Raw genomic sequence first — 23,020 nt, forward strand, 5'->3', positions numbered from 1 at the left:
CATACATGAACCATATCGTGATATATATTGATATCGAGAAAAATCCTTATGATTATCATGATATTGATTTCAACCATATCGCCCAGCCCTAGTTACAAGCATTTGTCGATACTGAGTTCACTTTTCAAAACTTTTTTGTGTTTTTTTTGCTTTGACACAAAACGCACAATTTTCAAAATTCTTGAATTAATTTCTCACTCAAACTCTACAGCCCGTTTTGCAAATGTTTACATAATCTTTTAAAAAATAAACACTTGTTAAATTCAAGTTCAAAAATGTTTGTAACCAATTGTGAAAAGCTGTAAATTGTGAAAAGCTGTAAAAATAGTGAAAGTGGCTGAAAAATGTTGGAGATTTACCAGGCTGCAGACAAAAAACTTACTTCATTGCCCTTACAGTTAAAAAAAAATAGTTGTAGTTCACTATTTATACCAGAAGGTGGCGACATTTCCACATCAGCATCAGTTCAGTTGCTGCTGTTTCCTCCTGTTGTGTGTTGGAACAGATGATCCCTGTGTTTCTGCCCTCCAGCACATCTTCACTGGACTTTTTCAATGTCCGTCATTTTAGAGGGTGAATGAGCCTCGTCTGAAGCCCCGCCCCCTGGGGAATAGGGAGGTATTGATTGGTTGCTGGGTGTCAGCTGGCCGTATTGATTGGCAATATCCAAGACAACAATGGAGGAGAGCAGTGAGAAGCGGCCAGGGTTTGGTTCACACAGGGAAGACAGCATTAGGCTAATTCTGTGTGTGTGTGTGTGTGTGTGTGTGTGTGTGTGTGTGTGTGTGTGTGAGAGTGTGTGTGTGTACTTGCTTTTGTCTATCTGATGTGTGTGTGTGTGTGTGCGTGTGTGTGTGTGTGAGTGAGTGTGTGTGTGTGTGTACTTGCTTTTGTCTATCTGATTGCTTTTGTCTATCTGATGTGTGCATGTGTGTGTGTGTGTGTATCTATCTGATGTGTGTGAGAGAGAGAGTGTCTATGTGCATCTATGCATGTGTGTGGTTGAGAGTGAAAAAGAGTGTGTGTGTGTGTGTGTCCATGTGCACACACCTGTTTGTCTGCCTGTCTGTTATCTACATATCTGATAAGTGAGCATGTGTGTGAGAGAGAGATGAAGAAGTGTGTGTGTGTGTGTGTGTGTGTGTGTGTGTGTGTGTGTGAGACCATGAGAAAGTGTGTGTTTTACATGCATGAATGTAGGCATACCTTCCTGCCTATTATCTGGCGTGTGTGTGTGTGTGTGTGTGTGTGTGTGTGTCCCACAAAGGACTCCAGTACAGCTCCCATTGTAGTGAATATTGATTGACCTGACCAGTGAGTTTATTTTTAAAGCCCCATATTATTATTCAGCTTTCATGATTTTGCTTTCAAATCTACAAATCTGGCTCAAAATCAGAATAATGTTTTTTATGATGTTTGGCAAAATAAATGTAGTTTAATTGATTTAGTTATTAAGTACTTACAGTTATGGCTGGGCGACATGGTTCACATGGAGTTTTTTGATATCGATATATGGCTCACGTATGCAAAATCACATGTGAAATAATCAAATTGACGCTCATCCCATTGAACCAAATGGTAATGTCAGGTGAACAAAACTGAAATTTTCAAATAATATTCTTTTCAAATGTTTCATATCTCATTTTGTCAGAGTTTTTAAATAAATCTAGCTTGTTATCATCAGTTTTAGACAGCAGAATTGTGTGTCACGATGTCAAAATATCTTCATACTGCGATATGATTCCACTGAAAAACGATAAATGATAATATCGAATTATCGCCCAGCCCTAGTTACAAGACTGGACCCTGATTGGTCAACAACTTCATCACAAAATAATGTATTAAACATCACAAACTGGTGAGATGTAGCAGTGTAAGAGGAGCTGAGGCCGGACTTTTCCTTTTTTTTTTTTTTTTTAATTTGGTGTCTCTTGACTCACTTCTGGACACCTACAGAGCTTCAACCTTGGTGGGCACACACTCATGCATGAATCAGAGTGAGAGCACACACACACACACACACACACTCTCTCTCTCTCTCTCTCTCTCTCTCTCTCTCTCTCACACACACACACACACACACACACACACACACACACACACACACACACACACACTCAGACGTTACAACATTCGACCACACCACCACACACATTATCTCATACACAAATCATGGAACACACCCATAACCACACACACATAACCTCCACACTGATACACTAATCCTAAAATGCAGACATGTACACATGTGCAAACACACACACACACACACACACACATTCAGTCTCATATACAGCTCACTGGACACACACACACATTCCCACACACACACACACACACAGGGTCACCACCTCTCTGTCTGGTCTCGCCCCCCCCCCGTCTGTCTGTGTGCGTTGGCAGGCTAATCAGAAACACAATGGCGGGCCCAGTCTACCACCTGGGAACTAATGGTGTTTAGACTGAATGCAGAGATGAGTCAGTTCCTCTGTGCTAGACCGACTGGACCCTCAGGCCAGGGGGTGGGGTGGGGGGGGGGCTGATGGAGGGAGAGGAGGTGGTGAGAGGAGGATGAGGGGGAGTAGAGACGGGGATAAATATGTGATAACATGGCTAGGAAAAGAGGAGTGGTGGGAAAGTAACTAAGTACATTTACTCAAGTACTGTACTTAAGTACAATTTTGAGATACTTGTACTTTACTTGAGTATTTCCATTTGATGCTACTTTATACTTCCACTCCAGTACATTTCAGAGGGAAATATTGTACTTTCTACTCCATGACATTTATTTGACAGCTTTAGTTACTTTTCAGATGGAGATTTGACACAATGGATAATATAACAAGCTTTTAAAATACAACACATTGTTAAAGATGAAACCAGTGGTTTCCAACCTTTTTGGCTTTTGACGTCTTACAAAAAGCAGTGTGTAGTCGGGTCACATTTCAGATGTCTATGAGTTGTTAACAGCTCCACCAAATAGTGATTTTTCCCTCTAAACCTCACATGGTTTCATTTCAGTAAATGTTCAAATGATCCAATATTTCATCAAAAATCAAAGATTAGAGAAAAAGTCCAAAAACTGAAAACAGATTTGTGTATCAGAACTTTGTTTTTTCTTCTTTCCTCTCCCATTAATCATCTCACGACCCCTCAGATTTATCCGGTGACCCTTTGGAGGGGCCCGACCCCTAGGTTGGGAACCACTGGACTAAACTAGCTCACTGTATATAAAGTAGTTCAAACTAGCTCCACCTCCAGCAGCTACAACAGTAACATGCTGCTTACACACTGATGCTTCAGTATTAATAATCTAATGATGTCATATATAATAAAATATCAGTCAGAGGGACCAAACCACTACTTTTACTTTAATACTTTAACTACATTTTGCTGCTAATATGGACTTTTACTTGTAATGGAGTATTTTTACATTGCCGTTTCGGTACTTGAACTTAAGTAAAGGATCAGAGTACTTCTTCCACCACTGGAAAATAGGGATGTGTGGAAAAGACAGTCATGGCGTAGGTGTGGAATTTCTGGAATATCATGGAAATCCAGACAGGGAGACTCAGAGAATTGGATAAATTCAACGGGGAAGTCGGGGAATCACAGGATTTTACTAATGGGTGATATACAGTACAGCACTCCCTCCTGTGTGATATCGCTTAACGGTCCGCAGCACTTTATGTCTCTGCACCAATACAGTACAGTATTTCTGTAGATTTATTCTAGTCGGTGATTAAAGTGATTCTGATCCTAAAGTATGGAGGGGAGGGGGGGGGGGGGGGGAGTGTGGTTTAGTTTTGAGGGGATGGAGAGAGACTGATGAAGAGACAGACTGATGGAAATGTTGTGAACTGACAGTGGAAATGTTCTACTGAAATAAAATATCTTGTTAAAGGGCCATTTCACCGGATATACCAAACACAATCCAGATGTACTGTTGAGCTGCAATGCAGCTGGACTGAAAATGAATTATGAAGACCATTATTCAGAGAGAGAGAGAGAGAGAGAGAGAGAGAGAGAAATGCTGTCTCAGTGCTGCATCTGGTGTGGGAGGAAGAGGGGGATGGAGTCAAATGGAGAGAGAGAGAGAGAGAAATGAGTCGAATGGAGAGAGAGAGAAATAGAGCGAGACAGAGTTTCCCCTCTCGCCTGTTTATGTATTTCTTCTCAACTTGGACAGATAAGTGGAGATAGAGGAGAGGCTATTAATATTCATTTCCAGGCATAACCTCATGGCAGACTGTATGGAGAGGAGTTTGTCTTTTCATGCATATGGGTGGAAGCTGTAGTTGTTGTGATCTCTGTCTATCCAACATGTTAAAGGTCTAACAGGACAAAAATGATGCTGAAATTACAGTTAAAAATCTAAATATTCATAAAACTATCATGCTACAGAAAACGCAGCGCTGATTCCCAGTGTTCACTCGCGTAATTTCCGGTGTTTACCGGCATTTTTATACGGAGTTCCCAACCGAAAGCTAAGTGACGTAAATTCATACACATTTCAGAAGCTAGGTATCAAATTTCATAAATATCTATACACATTTAAGCATATAAAACACTAAGTTACAAACTTAGTCACAAACAAGAAGCGGGAAGCCTTAAATCCCACTTCGGGTGACAGTTACTTCATGTAGAGAATCTGTATCGGCTGATAAATGGAAAAATAAGAGCTTTGAGTACAGAGCCTGCACTTCCTATAAGTATCTGTAACATTGTGAAGGTACAGGAAGGGTTAATAAAGGGTTAATATCGAGTATATGAAAACACCGACACGGATGAAAGTAAGTGTCCGGAATTGGATACGAGTTTTGAATCTCAAAAATAGGTGCGCTATCATCCATTTGCAGGGACTGGAAGAAAATCAATTACAAGTTAAGGTAAAAGCGATATTAAACTTTAAAAAAAGACAGATGGAGGATTGTTCATTTATGAGAAACTTCAGCGAAAACAGTACAGGATGAAATATGTTGGTATATGATTGTGATTTTTTTGGTCATATGCTGTCCGGAATTGGATACCCTGATGTTAGCTGAAATCTGGTGTATTTATTTACCGATTCACATGAAGAAGAACATTTTTTTTTCCAAATCTGCCATGTCGCACCAAACCAACAAATTAATTTTTCTAGATTTCATCTTTGTAAATTTGTCAATAACTGTGTTGATAGAGACTATAAGAGTCAATTAGCGATGGAAAATAGTCGATAATTGTTCATAATGTGCTTATTTACCTTATGAGTAATGTTACCAATGTTGGCCATGGGTGCCAGGCACCCACAGCACCCAGTCAAATTGTGTTTAGCCTGCTGAGTCACCGGGACGCCCAAGGAGAGCGAGGGTGCGGCGGGAATCGGGCACAAAGCTGAAAAAGGTCGCTGCAGATCTACAGATTGGACACTGAGCCATTATCAGACCACAAAACCTGATACAGCCCGGGGGGGGGGGGGGGGGGAGTTTCCCAAAAAAAACAGCCACTTTTACACTTTCACCACCCAAATTATTACATTCACTGATCCAGAGGGACTTGGTGATGTGGGCTTCAGTTCCCACATCACCAAAACTCACAAGCTACCAAAAATAAGTCGAAGTCAAAGTGTTTTTTATTTGTCAAATGCGAGGTCAACACAACACAAGGTCATTCTGAACAATGAAGTTCTTAGGACAAGGCAAGCAACGACTACGTAGTTGGCATAAAAAAAAAATCAAATATTAAATTGTTAAAAAGAGGCACAAATAAGGGCAAGAATAACAAAAATATACATAGTAGTAGAACATTAACAGCAGTTCCAGAGCTAGTTAAGATGGGCAATATGGACAGTAAGAATAAGAGTAATAAATATTATAAATATAAAGTGTAGGAGTGCCGATGGATATGTACAATGATTTGATGAAGGAGTTGTAACGCTCAGGATTTTAGTGTCCTTTAGTGGCACTTTTTCCTCTGACCGTAAAATGATCATGTGAGAAGGAATGCTGGGAAAAGAAACAGAACGGGAGCTGAGAGGAGAGGCGGAGGAGAGGAACTGGAAACCGTTTCAGTGGGAAGAGGCACTTCCTGAACAGATGAGGTTTCAGTCTACGATGCGAGATGACAAGCGACTGGTTTTTGGGAATAAACCGGCAGCATCTGACTGGTGTTTGGTGATAATTGAATTTCCCGCCCTGTCGTTCACATGCAGACTGTGGGAGTTCAGTTTCTGTCTGGTTAGCTGGTGTAAAGTCACTCCTGAGTCGAAATACACTCGCTTTGCCTCAGAGTGTGTCAGCGGTCAATGACTGTCAGCTTATTGGACAAGTTGAAAGAGAAAGAGAGAGGAGGAGGGGCTGTGCTCTGTGTCTGTGTGTGTGTGTGTGTGTGTGTGTGTGTGACAGAACGTGGGAATATCTCCCTTTCCGCAGCAATACGCCTGACTCATCTGTGTATTCCTGAAGGCCTCTTCCTGTGACTGACACTCACACACACACAGACACACACACACACACACACACACACACACACACTGAAGGACATGACCTCACATGCCCCAGGCTAAATTTTTACAGACTTTTGAGTGTTTTTTGGTTACAACAGAAGCAGGGTGATAAAAAAAAAACAGTCAGATTCAATTCACAGGAAGAAAAGAAGCAAATTATTAGACTTTGCAGATGAGATTAAAAAAGTTCCCACATTCATTCATTCATTCATTCATTCATCCATACAGCACATACTAGAGTTTCACCAATATGGGTTTTTGAACGCAGACACAAAAGTTGTGCTGGAATGGATGTGATTTAAAGTAGAAAAAACACAGTTAACTGAAGTACAGTAAAACGGACTTGAGTAAAAGTCAAATTACTGACATTAAGAAAATACAAAAACAAAAGAAAGTACAGCTACACAAAAAAAGCTGCTCAATTACAGCAACGTGAGTAAATGTAATTAGTTACTTCTACTCTTGATGAATTCTTTCTACTCTCTTTTCCGAGTCTCTTACTGCGTATTTCACGTAATTCAATGGGACTCTACGGGTCTAACACAGCTCACTTACTTTGAAGAGAGTTAGCTGAAGTCAGTGAAGGTGATGATGTCGGTCACAGAGGTTTGATTCCCACAGGACGACACTAAAGATAGATCGCTGCTCTATTCATTCTGATATGATCTTGAGTAATGGTTCTTACTGACTCATCTGTAGAGACTCCATCTCCCACAATCCTCCCACTCTGAGGGCTGCGCTGAGCCAGCACTTTCTCTCTCTCTCTCTCTCTCTCTCTCTCTCTCTCTCTCTCTCTCTCTCTCTCTCTCTCTCTCTCTCTCTCCGTCTGCCTCCAATATGTTCCATCTGCTGCAGTAAGGAAACAGCCTGTGTAGCGGCTTGCCAGTCTGGTAAACATATTGTACGAAAAAAAAGCTAAAAATACTGTGAATAATGCATTTTTTTAATGCAGATCACAAGTTAATTTATCTCGTTATCTCGAGGAAACAACAGGCCGATTTCTCGAGATAACGAGATAATTTATCACGAGAAAACGACTTTTGTTTTTGTCGAGATCACGGGATAATTATGGAGAACTCGAAAATGAGTGTCTGGTTCATCTGATCACACCTGATTTCAGCCTTCAGGATCACTGTCATGACTGTCAGGGAGGATTCAGAACTGAACAGGAAGTCAAGGCATAAATGTGTAGTTTTGTTTGCTGCAGTTATGTTGTTGTCAGTTGTCAATGCTGGCATGGCACTCCTCATCTCTGATAAACATTATAAGTAATAAGAGGAAACAACATTTTTTTTTCTCGTGGTAACGGGTTGATTATCTTGTCGTCTTGAGATAACAAAGCTTGGTTTCTCGAGATAACAAGATAATTAACTTGTGATCTCGAGATAACGGCATTAAAAAAAAAAAATTGCAAGCACGGCCGTTCTCGGCTTCTGTAGTGAATCTAAATGGTAAAAATATAATGATGTAACAGGAGGTGAGTGTGATTGGCCACAGTAGGAATCAAACCAGGGTGATCCCAAACCTTTTTGGCAGGTGACCTCATACTGATTTTGGAAAAATTAAAGTCGAGATGAAATGAAAAATGCATTTTTAACCTTTTACATCACATCCCCGGTCATATTGTGCACCTATTTAACCATATATGCCAAAAAAAATACAAAAAATCTATTTCTTTGTATTCTTATATCAAAATCCAATCATGTTTTCTTCCTGTAAAACAAAATATGCCGTGTGCTTACGTAAGCATGAACCAACCAATTTCAACCAATAATATCATGACATCCACCCATCAATCATTCTTCAACCTGGTGTGTGTGGAGCCAACAGTCCTCTGTAGCTCCGTTTCTCTGTGTAGCTCCGTATCGCGCTAAACTCTAAGCCCCGCCCACTGTTTAGCGGTCCAATCAAATGCGAAGGATTTGATTTAAACCCCTCTTGTAACTGTACACCACTCAAATATTCCGTTTCACTGGGAAATACGTCACAGTACAGAAGCTAAAGACACTCTAACTTCTGTTTCAGTGGGACTTTAATGTGACTGCACTTCCCACAGATCACCTGTCAATCAAACAGTGTGGGCGGAGCTTGGGTTTTCTGTTGATGCAGTTTGAGTTTCTCTTTTCTTTGTCTGTTCGGCCCAAGGAGCTTCAGCCATGGTGGCTATCGCTGCTCATGCTAACTACCCAGTTCTTCTCCTTCTTCTTCTTCTTCTTCTTCTTCTTCTGTTTATTCCAAACACACCGGAAACGTAAAACGCATCACTTCCTGTGCGGCAGAGGATTTTTCCCAGGAAAGAGCCACCAGACACCGGCTGTTTAGAACAGACAGTGGAAAAACTTTATGAACTGGATATAGGTTGGACCACTGTTGTGTTTTATCAATCGGTGATGGCAAACTTAACATTTATTTACATGAAAGTGTTACAGATTATTACTTTAATTTAGTGTAATTGCTTAGGGAGACAGAACAGAGAGTAAAATAACTCTCAGAAATTGCTACAATCATGTTAATTTTAATTAGATTTTTTTTTTTTTTCTAGGGACCCCATTTGCAAATCAGGGGATCCCAAGGTTGTGTAAACCTGCACTACATCAGTTTCAATGCCAGTTTCAGTTTAAAACCAGGATAAAAGCATTAACGAGGCCTTTATCATGGCAACTAGTGTATTTGATATGAATGCAAGACAAATACAGGATAAATTAACTAAGGAGGACTTCTAAAATGGCCACCAGTGTATACAGCAGTAATGCAGGATCAATTGTCTTCTTCTCTGGTGCAGCAACAGCACTGCAGAACTGTCATATCCTGTTCTACTTCAATATACAGTATTTGTAATTAAACCAAGCTGAACTAGCATCCGGTGCAATGATCTCTGTGTGTGTGTGTGTGTGTGTGTGTCTGTGTGTGTTCCATATTCCCGTGAGTGCTGGTATGTGCATGCATAATGTGCCTGAGACATCTTGTCCAAGTGTGTGTGTGTCTGTACTTGTCTGTGTGTGTGTGTGTGTGTGTGTGTTTGTGTGTGTGTGTGTGTATTTCCAGCGTGGGAACTGCAGAAGAGGAAGTGTGTATTTACGAAGTCGGCTCTGGGTTCCCATGGTTTCCTCTGGACAGGACGGGAATTTTGCACAACAATAATATCCCCAGATGTACTGTAACGTAACAGTGTCCAAATCCGGACACACGCACTCTTTAATATGAAACTCCAGATTTAGCTTCTCAAATATGTTTTCACGTCACACGCCTTTCTGCGGTGCTAAAATTTGCTCAAAAAGACTAGAAACTGAATCAAAGAGTGTCTGGAATCTGGAAGCTGATGGGTCATAACTGTGACTGGGTGCAAGACGGAGCCATGGGTATCACTTTTTAAGTTGAACTTTTTTGTAACTTTTGCACCTGAAAGCTTGGTCACATCTGATTTTGCCAAGGAATTAGTGAAAAAAATATGATTTCAAAATTTTCATTCAAAAGGATGGTGCTAGTTAGCTAGGAGCTACTTGCACGCTAGTTAGCTAGTATTGCTATGGTAACTTAAAATCAATCAGTGTCCCATCTAGTCCTGGCTCAGACTGACTGAAGCCACACAGCGTCTCTCTGCTAGAGCAGTGTTGGATAAACCTGGATGAGAGACTCACTCCGCCATGTTGGATTTTCTTACGAACCGTGTGCTTACTTCCATTCACACACAGTACACTACAGACATGGAATTGCTAGCTACAAAAAGATCACTGAATGTATGCATTGATGGGGAAAGTTACTGTATTTCCTCTAATAGGGGCCGGTAGTCAATTAAAAGCCGGGTCTCCGATAACGGCCGGGACCGTGGTCGACACGAACAAATAAAGGCCGGCCCCAAACACAGGCCGGGGAAAAAAACAACGGAAAAAACAACAGTGGATACCGGTAAACTCCTGGTGCCTGTTATATAATGTAACTGTAGTTTGTAGTAAGTGCCACAAGATGGCAGCAGTAGCTACATTTGAAGTACCATACGGAACCCGTGCAACAGTAAAGTCTAGAAGAGCCGCACTATTCAATTATTTTATCCCCATTCAAGTTAGCAGATGGCTAACCGGAAGTCTCTGGAGCGTGCCGTCGTCGATTACCGTAATTATTGGTAATGCATCGCAGTAACAAAAAAAACGTCTACCTAACGAACTCCAACAGAAGCAGGTCAGAAAACAAGGAGGCTTCGTACTAAAATATGAGCAAATATACTCATCAAACAGAGGGAATTAGAAATAAAGGCCTGTCTCTAATATAAGCCTGCTTCCAATAAAGGCCTGGTACCCTCTGCAGCTGAAGTAAATAAAGGCCCGGGCCAATATTAGAGGAAATACGGTAGGCGACCCCTTGTGTATGTGGTTGCACTGACCCCAGGTCAGATACTTACCTTAGATAACCACTTTCACCAATGCTCAGTGTCAGCAATGAGAACTGTATCTATCCACACTAACAGCTAAACATCTGCATCATTATTAACTATATTATTAACAATAGAAATAGCAAAGATACTCATTCATTTTCATGCAGAAGTGATGAGGAAAAAGGTACAAAAATGTAATTCGCTCGCTCGTGGCATGTCTGGAAACATTTCTATTGCAGATTGGCAGGTCGGAGTTCACCACACGTGAAAGCAAGCGTGCAAACGTGTGCAAATGTGAAGGCATAATTTTTCAAGGGAGCCCATTTTGCAAATCTGGGCACAATAAGGCCCGCACTAACCCATCAGTTTCAGTTTCGGTACCAATACCGCTTGAGCTGTTACATGGCTGTCGCCCCACGCCGCACTGTTGCTCCACCTCAAGAGGAACTGTTTGGATAAAAAAAAAAAAAAATGCTATATTATGTCGAAATTGCTCCACAACTGGAAATGTTTTTTATTCGCCCTTCGCGTGTTTTTTTTAATGGAAGTGAATGAGAGTCGAAGCTTTGGTGTATAGTCTCCCTGTGTCTTTATGTAAATAAATACCAGTTCTTCTTTTTTGCACCAGTTGGCATCAGTTGGCATCAGTGTGCGAGTTCTCGTCAGCTCGCCTATGAGTTTTGAATCCTGGCACCCGACTCAAACCTCTTACATCACAGGACTTTTTCTCAAAGTAGAGGCTAGTTATACTGGGACAGTGAATGTATTTAACGGTATGAATGTGAAGCAGAGCGGTGCAGAGAAACAAACTTCCCTGGAAAAATAAAAGTGCTGTGCACATACTGCTGGGAATGCTGGCAAAAAGAAGGGAATACTGCCCCCCCCCCCTCCCAACAGTGCAGTTTCTCATGACATACAGTGTAAGGTCAGTCTATTGGTCAACTTCTCAGGCTCTCACACACACAGACACACACACACACACACACACACACACACACACACAATGGTCCACCCATATCTGCTTTGAGAGAGAGAGAGAAAGAGCTTGAGAAGTTTAAAGGTGTTTCAAGTTTGAGGTGAAATTTTGGCGCAAGTAGGAGAGGCTTGTGTGTGTGTGTGTGTGTGTGTGTGTGGGGGGGGGGGTATGTGTGTGTGTGTGTGTGTGTGTGTGTGTGCGCATGCATGCCTGAAGTTGGCCAGTCATTAGTAGAGAGCTGTGTTGGAGGAAGTGGTGGTTAGATGACTCAGCCAAGCCATAGCGCTGATGCATTTCTCCCTCTCTCTCTCTCTCCTTCCACTCTCTCTTTGCTCTCTCGCCCTTCTCTCATCATCTGCTCTCTTTTCTCTCCCTCTACATTCTGTTCATCCCTCTCTTCTCTTCTGGCATCTGATTTTCTTTCTGTCTCTCATTCTCTCACTCTCTTTCTCTCATCTCTGATTCATCTTGACCTCTGGAGGTATTTGTGTATGTGTGTGTGTGAGTGTGTGCGTGTGTGTGTGTGTGTGTATGTGTGTGTGTGTCTGAGTAGGACATTCAGCAATGTGTGTGGGAAGATAGCTGGCTTCCTTCGGGGTGATTAAAACATTCCTCTTCTCTTCTTTTTCCTCTCCCTCCCTCCCTCCCTCTCTCTCTCTCTCTCTCTGTCTTTCCTCTCTCTTTCTCTGCTCTTCTTAGTTTTCAGTGAAGACTTTGTGATGAAGGGGAGAGGAAGAGGAGGATGAAGACTGACAAACCGGTGAGTGAAGGCATCTACGTTTTAAACATTGGTTGGTATTTATCAAGCCAAGTAAAGGTCCGGATCAAGGAAACAGTCTTTTTTTTCAGAATGTTTGATCTGGTTGAGGATGCTTGACCCCTTAATTGTACATCAGCACCCCTATTTTAAAAAGCTTGGCAAAAAAACAGATTCTTTTTTTCTCTTTTCTAGATTTAGTAGATTCAGATTTTAGGTTGTTTTCTAGCTTTGACTGGAGAAAACACAGGGCTAAAGAGCAAGAGGGATTCGAGAGCTAGATGGAAAATGTTACAAATGTTTTCCAAACTCTGGTGAATTGGGCTGTGTGAGGCACTGAATGGTTATTGGATGTTAGTTTAAGTGCGTTTAAGTGTATTTTATCTCTCTGAAATCATCAGAGAGCAGCTGATGAATCTGCTTTTTGTAAATAGTGATTCGTCTGGATCGCTAAATCGCACAATATGGATCACACAGGGTTTAAACATAGCCTTGCAAATGTTGCGACCTAAAAATGACAGTCCAGAGACGATAAATAGGACGGTGAAGACAAATACAGTGTGCAGTTTGTTGGCCGTCGGTCAGGTTGGGGCAGATATCGGCTATATTTGGCACTTGGCATATTACCAACGCTCCCAAGTTAGTCTTGTAATCATGGTGTGACGCACTGACCGCGCCTCCGCAGGGCTGCAGTGAAGTTGATGCTGTTGTATCTCGTGTTGATGCTGCAGCTGTCTCTCCGCAGGGCACAACAATTAGAAACACTTAAATAGCCATGTTTAGTCAATGTACAGTACAGGAATTAGTGTTGGTGACGTCGGTGGGAGTTTCACAGTCTGTACTGACGCACATGGTACAAAGACAACAGGATCTTATGCACAATGCAATGGGACGGTGTAAAAACAACTACGGAAAGTATATTACGCATATCGCTATGAGGAACACACACTCAAACACATAGTACTGCACACCAGTTTAAAGGCTACTGAAACACTAAAACGAGAAGGCTTTACGTTTGAGAGTAGGCAAAACAGTAAATATCACTATCACTATCTACTATATCTAACAGTATCTACCATACATATCACTCACAATATCAGACTACAGAGGGCTTGCAGACGACATACTGCACAACCTGATCTCACTAAAATATGTGAAACGAACACGACTTGTTAACACCGGTTCACGTGTTCATGATGGCACATAAAGTGTTACAAATCTGCACGACTATAAACAGGAAGGTGTCTGGCATTGAAGTAGCGCAGTAGGAAGTCGGGGTGGTGGATCGGGCGGAATCGGTTTGCCTTCAATGCCGGCGACCGGAGTTCAATTCCCAGTTTGTACGAAGGAAATTTCTACCGTGAGTCAAATTTTAAAGTTTTTGAGGTTTTTTTTAACCATGACCGAAGCCTTTCCCTAGCCAAGTTGTTTTAGTTGCCTAAACCGTTAGCCAACCCTCCAGCTGAAAACGCCGTGTCCAATTCATGTTATTGTCACAGAATCCAATTCGTAGTGGAGGAACGGGATTTTCACATCATTCTTGTCCACAGCACGTAAATCTGCGTTTCAGAGTCGGCGGCCATTTAGATCAGTGGTTCTCAACGTGGGGTCCGGGGACCACCAGGGATCCTTGAGGGGGTTCCAGGGGGTCCCCAGCAAATTGATGAATTGTTAAACTTCAGCATTATTTAATTTACAAGAAGTTAACACAGTTAGAGAATGTAGAAGAATGACTGTTTTGATCATAGTTTCACTGTTATCTCTCAACCTACACTACAGATAGTCTTGGAATTCAGGACAAAATCACATCTAACAATAAAAATATTCTCAGATTTGGGTCCGAGAGACAAAATCACATCAAGTTAGGGGTCTATGGCTCTTATGTGTAAATTAGGGGGTCCTTAATATGAAAAAGGTTGAGAATCACTGATGGAGATCATTGATACGCACCCTCTGGCGGCCATATTTGTGGTCTTCAGCTCTTGGGCAGCACTGGCTGTGGACAGCTGACTGCATTTCTAAACCTAGGCTACAACTTGTCCATCATAACAGAACTGAATAGCCATGGTTAATTTCTGGGCTGTTTTTGACTGGGAACTGATCATTTCATCACTGATCCAAATGACTGATTTTGTGTTTAGATAATGTCAGCTTGTTAGCTAGCTAGTATCTGGTCAGCTAACCATCACTGTCTTGTTAACACATCTGATTAGCACATTAGCTAAAGTATCTAGTAGTAGCTAGCATTAGTAGTGGCTAGTAGTTGCTCCTTAGCCATTAAAGTCGCCAAGTTGGCAATAGTGCTAACAAAGCCAAAACCAACAGTTAGTTCAGGTTAACTGAGCTGACTCTGTTTTGGTCTACTTAGATCTAAAGACAAGACAGTTTACTGTGTCACAGTAACCTACATTTGGAAATAAATCCACCTTATCAGACTATTATTCAATTTTACTTAGAAAGTTACTGAACTGACCTACATCCACATCACAACAAGCTTTTTCAGGTATTAGTAGAAGCCCGATTCTGTGAACTAACTTGAGTCTTTCTGGCTCTCCGACCGTAATGATAGTGAGGTGTCGCTATTATGTTTCTTTTCCTCCAGATATTTCACAGTTCAGTCCATAGTCTGTTTTTCACCTAAATAATCATTGGACAATACAGGTCAAGTGAGTCCTTGCAGTGATAAAAAAAATTTGCCTTGCAGGTAGTAATTTGTTAATTTGTTTCTGAGCATGTTCAGACTTATTTCCTGAATCTTGAGTATACACAACTGATTAAAAACAATCAAACTAGTGTATTATGGATCATTTTTAACTTTCAACCTCGTTTTTATGCTTATGGTCCTTGGACCCCCCAAGTTAGTGGTGCCCCCCCCATTTAAAAAGTCCTAGAACCGCCACTGATTGTGGTTGATTACGGCCATTTTGGAGAGCAGCCAGCCAGCATTGAAGTCATCGCCAAGGAAACAGACAGCAACTGTCCTGAATGCTCAGTTTGTGTTTACATGTGTAACTAAACTGTACGGAGCGCAGTCCGACCACGGACACTGTACTGATTTAAAATTTTGATTCAGTTCCATTGGCGAACCAATTGGCCTCATTCACTTTAAAGTATCGTTGAAATGAACGATTGATTTGTGAATCGACCCATCACTATCAGGTATCTCTCTTTCTCTTGCCCAGTTGTTATACATTTAGTATTTTTTTTTAGACAGAGCCAATTTTCCAATGGCCCGTCATGATGGCACCAGATGTGGTTTTTAGGACATTTGTGATGCAAATACAAGGCCTCTATTCATATCACTCTCTATACATAACACTCTATATATACTCTTTGCCCCTTATAGGTATTTTCCTGTCACGCTGGATACCACCAAATAAAGCAGACACGCTGTGAAAATGTCTTAAAGGAGCAAATAATATGATAAATCTCACACACACACACACACACACACACACACACACACACACACACACACACACACACACACACACAGAATATCTCTTTCACTCTCTCTTTCTCTGTCCCTCCTGATCTGTAGGCTCTGTTTTATAAGTGGTATCAGTTTCCATATATTGTCAGTGGTAGGTAGTCACAGACACACACGTATGCCAGCCCTGTTCCGTCAAGGCACCCCCCGTTTACGGTAAATGTGTGTTTTTGTGATCTGTGGGCATGGATGAAGTGATGCAGTTAGTTTTGGTATCATGTCCGTGGCCGAGCATCTCCACCACCGAGAAGAGACTGAGAGCAGTGCAGCGTGGGTAGGCGTGGGAGGGCTGTGACAGAGATGACTCAGCGCTCTGTTGCCGGGTAGAAAAGCACCCAGCAGTCTCCCACCCCCAGACGTTTATCAATACACAGTATCTAACGTAGCCGCCCCTCATGCCTGAACCTGGGGTGAACGCTTATGTAAACTTTACTTGGATGTTACAGCATTTGCCTCACAAATTACCCAGCAACCACGGCACCGTCATGGAGAATTAGCCGTGTGCAAATAATGTCTAAATATATAACAACCAGGCTAGAGACAGAGAGATACCTGGAAAATATGTTGTGGTGTGTTTGTAGGTTAATGTTGAATAGTGTGATAAGGTGGATTAGTTTCCAAATGTAGGTTACTGTGACACAGTACTGACACTAACCCTCTACTAGCTTGAGAAGAGTCAGCTCAGTTAACCTGAACAAACTATTAGCTAGCTAACTAGCCAGCAAACACACAGTTCAGTTCAGTTCAGTTCAGTTCAGATCAGATCTTTATTGTCCCTCGAGGGGAAATTTGATTTGGCAAAAACACAAACACAACATACAAGAGAACATGGGACATAAATCACAACAGTTACAGCAAACAACCAAAAAATGTATCTGTTCATTAAAAGTATCAAACCATTGGAATGGCAGCCATAATAAAGTGCTGCTGAGCAGTGCAGTCAAGGTTTTTTTAAGCGCATTTATTGCACTTGGAACAAAGGAAAATTTAAACCTATTGCTTTTTACCCTGGGGGAGCTGTATCTCCACCCAGAGGGGAGAAGAACGAATTCCTCCAAGAGTGGCTGGTCAGAGCCGGCCAAGATCGACCGTGCCTTCTGCAAAACTTGTCATAGATGTTAAAGAAAGCTGCTGCGTGCCAATTATTTTGCTGGCTACTTTAACAATATTGAACAAACGATTTTTGTTTTGCACTGTAAGGTTCCCATACCAAGAAATTAAACAAAAGGTTAAAATAGACTCAATAAAGGATTTGTAAAATAAAGCCATCATCATCACACAGTGATGTTAATGTTAACATGCAACTACTAGCCACTACTGACACTATCTGATGCTAATGTTACATGGCAGTAGCTAAAGTAAACAACAACACAGTAGCTGACTTGGTTAGCTAGCTAACAAGTTGACATTATCTAAACACAAATTCAATCAGATGTATCAAAACAACTGATGTTAATGTTAAGATGCAACTACTAGCCACTGCTAACACTAGCTTCTACTAGGTATGTCAGCTAGTGTGCTAATCAGATTTGTTAACAACAATGGTTATGATGATGGTTAGCTGACCAGATAGGCTACTATTGTTAGCTAGCTAACAAGCTAACATTATCTAATCACAAAATCAATCTACATCAGTGATGAAATGATCAGTTCACAGTCAATTAACCCTGTCTATTCAGTTCTGTTGAAAGTTTATGAACACAATCAGCTGTTCCAAGCCACGGTTGAGTTGGGTTGAGTGAGGACCTCCAATATGGCCGCCACACGGTACGTTACGTCACCTGAAAGCCCTCTAAAGCACAGGGGCTCTCAAACGATTGATTGGAAATATGACACAGACTGATCAGGTGAAATCTATGATCCCTTGCTGATTTCACCTACTAAATCCACTTCATTTACGAGGGAGAGGAGCAGGATTTTTAAGCCTCGAGACAATTTATACATGAACTCTCAAAATTAGGAACACTCAATGGTAATAGGAAGATTTATAATAGATTTCTATCGGGTGCATGCAATATTTTGTGCTCTCAATAGCTCAATACCTATATTTTGCAACAGCCTGAGAGGGCTTTGACAACTTTACCAGTACATCTATACCAGTACAGATACCAATTTCTTCAATTTGGGTGAGAATATATTTTAAGGTTGGTGTTCGGCAGATAAGGGCAACTACAGCAGAAGTGAGAACTTGATATGTGTCATCCAGAGAACTAAAGCAGAAACGAGAGAGCAGAAAATGACTTCACGTCTCCCTCGGGGTATAAAGCCATCGTCCCCGGTCTTTCAGTCTTAGAATAGACCGCATTTTACATTTTCATTGTAATATGCCATCTAAAATGTAACATACAAATGAATGCAGACTTCAGTTTCAGTAGATGAGTTTAGTAGCCTAAGTTTTACAATTTAGAGGGAATGTACTGTAATACATATACATATGACTGTAAACTGGGTAAGGACTACCAATATTGGTCCTGACATGATTGACAAAAGTCTTAAAAATTCTTTCATCTTTCTCTTCCCCTCCATCTATATTTCACCTTTATGACTTATTACAAAATAGACACATAGCATTTTGTCAGTGGTGGAAAGAGTATTAGAATGCCCTACTCAAGCAGAAGTACTGTTTGTACTTCTATGCTTTGCTGATATTTTACTTAAATATTAGTTAAAGTACTGGTGTAAAAATCTACTTCAGTTTTTGTTTTTAGAATTTTTTTTAGAAAAGAGAACATTGTTAGATCTGATCTGTTCCATGCATTTCTAAAAGGACGAGGGTGCAGAGTTCAACCTCAATTCCTTTAATTGGAAAAGTTGGAAATTACAAAATAAAGTGCACAACCAAAGTAAATAATAATAATAATAACTTTATTTGTATAGCACTTTTCTAAAGTCAGATTTCTCTTCTCACTGTGAATTGCTCCACAATTTGTCAATTCATTCCAGTTTCTGTTGCTGATGGAGAGACACAAAATCTGTCTTCTGTAATGGATAGGATTTAAAATGTAGTGTTGGCTACTTCATTAAAAATGTACTTAAGTAAAAGTAAAATGACTGACTTTAAAAAATAAGTAAAAGTAAAATGACTGACTTTAAAAAATAAGTAAAGTAAAATGACTGACTTTAAAAAATAAGTAAAAGTAAAATGACTGACTTTAAAAAATAAGTGCAAGTAAAATTACTGACTTTAAAAAATAAGTAAAAGTAAAATTACTGACTTTAAAAAATACTCAAAAGTTAAAGTACACAAATAAAAGCTAGGCTACTCAATTACAATAACTGGAGTAAATGCAATTAGTTACTTCCACCCTTGCATTTTGGAATAAAACCCTTAATTTGGGCAGAATTTAGATGGGGATGACATCCTCTTATTGGGGCAAATTATGCAATGAATACCTCCATTTTTAATTAATTAAACACTGATTGTGTACAAAAAAAAATGCAAATTCATGTCCCAGCTGTCTCAGGTTTTTAAAAATCCTTCCCTCCCCTTCATCTCCACTGGGATTAAACAGGTCAGAGTGGATTTAACAGGTCAAATCAATAATAATCACCACTTTCAGCTGCTGTCTCTCGGCGGATCAGTCTATTTCATGGAAAGAGAGAGAGAGTCCACGCTGTGTATCTGTCCTCTTCCACTGCTCCGTGTGCAGAGAACGGCGCCAAAACTCCCGGCGTTGACGAGTGTGATCGCTGGTGAAAACCTGTCACAAGACGTACTGTAAGATGGAGGGGCGATTTTGACTCAGCTGCACTCGTAATGTCACTCACCGGGTCGAGTTTATTTATAACATTCCTGTAAAGAGCTGTGCCGTAAATACAAAACACAAGTACAGACAAAAACAAGACGCCATAAAATGAGCGATTGAAAACAACGAGACAGAACGAGCGCATCATAAACTCTAAGAAATGGGGCCAGCGCTTTGTGTGTGTGTGTGTGTGTGTGTGTGTGTGTGTGTGTGTGTGTGACCTCAGTACTGGTTTAAATCAAACAGGTTTAGGTTTGTATGTACGTGAAACCATGACATTGGAGTTAAAATGCCTTCTCACTGAATGTCACTGTGGAGATTCACTAGTCATTCACTAGTTCACAGGTGTGTGTGTGTGTGTGTGTGTGTGTGTGTGTGTGTGTGTGTGTGACCTCAGTACTGGTTTAAATCAAACAGGTTTAGGTTTGTCTGTACGTGAAACCATGACATTGGAGTTAAAATGCCTTCTCACTGAATGTCACTGTGGAGATTCACTAGTCATTCACTAGTTCACAGGTATGTGTGTGTGTGTGTGTGTGTGTGTGTGTGTGTGTGTGTTTCCAGGCTGACGAGGGTGGTTTTTGTGTCTTTAAATTTAACCATTTAACCACGCTGAACCTCTGGAATGGTGTGTGTGTGTGTTGTGTGTGTGTGTGTGTGTGTGTGTGTATGCACATGTGTTTGTCCTCACAGTGGGTGGTTCCATTGATGTCAGATACGAGATAAATAAATGTCAAGGTGAAAACAGTAGTAGGCCAGTAATGCGTGTGTGTGTGTGTGTGTGTGTGTGTGTGTGTTCTGTAACACCTTTACTCATCATGAGTTACGGTCTGAACTACAGTAAATGACTAAGAACACCACAGTCATTACTCTACCAGTATAGTAAGACGAGTCACAAATTACACAGAAGATTTCAGAAGCTCATATTCTGCAGCCAGCGGAGTAACGGACTGACAGCGAACACTTCTTTTCTTTTTTCTTTTTTCTGACTCTGTCGACTCCCAAACCAAAATGAATCTTATGGTCCATCAAAAAGAAACAAATTACTAATTACTCTTTGTGTTATGTGGCAGTTGAAGTGCTCGAAAAATCCTACAAAAGATATTGTTCCTGTCAAATTTAAAGCATTTTAACATCAATAAATCAGCACCACATTAATTTTGAGACTAGAGCTGCAATGCTTAATCGATTAATCGGTTAGTTGTCAACTATTAAATGAATCGCCAACTATTTTGATAATCGATTAATCGGTTTGAGCAATTTTTTAAGAAAAATAAGTGAAAATTCTCTGATTCCAGCTTCTTAAATGTGAATATTATCTGGTTTCTTTACTCCTCTATGACAGTAAACTGAATATCTTTGGGTTGTGGACAAAACAAGACATTTGAGGACGTCATCTTGGGCTTTGGGAAACACTGATCCACATTTTTCACCATTTTCTGACATTTTATAGACCAAACAACTAATCGATTAATCGAGAAAATAATCGTTAGTTGCAGCTCTTTTTGAAACGTTAGTATAATAACAAATGAGACACTTCTGCTCTGCATCCTCCATTGTTTCTCCACCTGGTGGATTTGGAGGGAAATCTGCTGGATTGCTTTACGGCACAAAACGGGAACTATTTTAACTTGAAGCTGCAAGTAAAACAGCTTTACTGCAGATCCACTGTTCTCACTGCGGAGTTTCAACTTCATGTTAGCTGACCTGGGCAGAATGCAGACTGGCTGTTATCTCTTCTTCTTCTTCTTCTTCTTCTTCTTCTTCTTCTTCTTCTTCTTCTTCTTCTTCTTCTTCTTCTTCTCTCCTTTTCAAAACGGAGTAATACAAGGGAGGGGGCAAGTAGAAACATCCTTTTGTGACAGGAAACAACGGGGTTTATGGGTAATGTGGTCTTAATTTGGAGAAACATTAGCACTAACAATACTACGATTATACATTGACGATTATATATTGATGTTTCAAAATGCTATGTTACACATTTTCTATAGCATTGCAGGTGATATTAATGTGATGTTATGATACTATACATGTTCCCCTCCTTTTTATTTGCAGAATAGAGTTTACCACCTCGGCCTGACATAAATCTTCATGACGTAAATTCATAGTTTACACAATAGTTAGTGGTATAAAACTGATGTAAGTGAAGATAGGGTCACCTAAGGGAAATCCAGCATAAATTAATGCTTTTCTGAATGCTTTTTGTTGACATCGGTGGTTGTTTTCTTCACCGACTGGAGGTCAGAGTTCACCAGCTTTTTATTTCCCATCATGTCAGCAGCCATCAAACCTGCCAACTTCTGATTACAGGACTCTTTAACCTTTAAGTCTCTTTAACCGTTTATTCATTTTATTCTATTTAATTTTTTCAGTTTTCTTTCATTTTATCATTTTTTTTACATTGTTTCTTTGTTGTCACTGTCTAAGCACTTTGCAACGATGTTAAGAAAAGTGCTACATAAATAAAGTTATTATTCTTATTATCATTATTATTATCATTAACCATTAAGCCCATACTGGCCCTAGCTGTGCTAGTGGGCTACGTTGCTGCTTTCATCATATTAATCATCTACTTTCCAGGAAACATGTGAAGAAGTGTGTCACTGTGTTTCCGTTGCTGGGGTGTTGCACTTCATCACAGCATTAATAAGTGTGTGTGTGTGTGTGTGCGTGTGTGTGTGTGTGTGTGTGTGTGCGTGTATGTGTGTGTGTGTGTGAACAGGACAGATTTCGTACTGTATGGGTGTTTAGGAAACTGAAACCCAGTGTGTGTGTTGTCAGATGACTGACAGTAATATGAGGTCCTGATACTCTGTAAAGGTCAGTGTGTGTGTTTGTGTGTGTGTGTGTGTGTGTGTGTGGGTGTGTGTGTGGGTGTGTGTCAGAGAGAGACAAATTAAAGCATGATGTAGTTACTGAATTACTGTCAGTAAAGTTTCATCTTATCTGGAAGAAAGAAGTGAGAAGAGCGAGAGAAAAAGAGAGAACACGAGGGAGACGCGAAGAAAGAAGGAAAGAAGTGAAGAAAGAAGTGCAGAAAATGTATAGAAAGACGGAAGGAAGAGGCGAAAGAAGGAAAGAGTAAAGAAAGAAAGAAAGAAAGTAAGAAAGAAAAGACTGATACAGATACAGATTGAAACGAATAGAAAGAAATCCATAAAGGACAGAGGAAGCAAAGAAGTGTAGAAAGGAGTGTGTAAA

At 40.5% G+C, this 23,020-nt stretch overlaps 1 long non-coding RNA gene across 2 annotated transcripts in view; it reads left to right on the forward strand.

Moving 5' to 3' along the window:
• LOC139638433 (uncharacterized) overlaps window positions 1–23,020 on the forward strand; it is an 84,004-nt gene that overhangs the window by 9,360 nt on the left and 51,624 nt on the right. For both annotated transcript variants that reach the window (XR_011694769.1, XR_011694770.1), the window contains exon 2: window positions 12,526–12,586. This is a non-coding gene — a long non-coding RNA (uncharacterized lncRNA). The remainder of the gene's footprint in view (window positions 1–12,525; window positions 12,587–23,020) is intronic.

Source organism: Centroberyx affinis, unplaced genomic scaffold (genome assembly GCF_046629955.1).
Source record: "Centroberyx affinis isolate AG114_WGS23_722 - 3 ecotype Tasmania unplaced genomic scaffold, CSIRO-AGI_Caff_v1 ptg006357l_1, whole genome shotgun sequence".
Classification (NCBI taxonomy): domain Eukaryota; kingdom Metazoa; phylum Chordata; class Actinopteri; order Beryciformes; family Berycidae; genus Centroberyx; species Centroberyx affinis.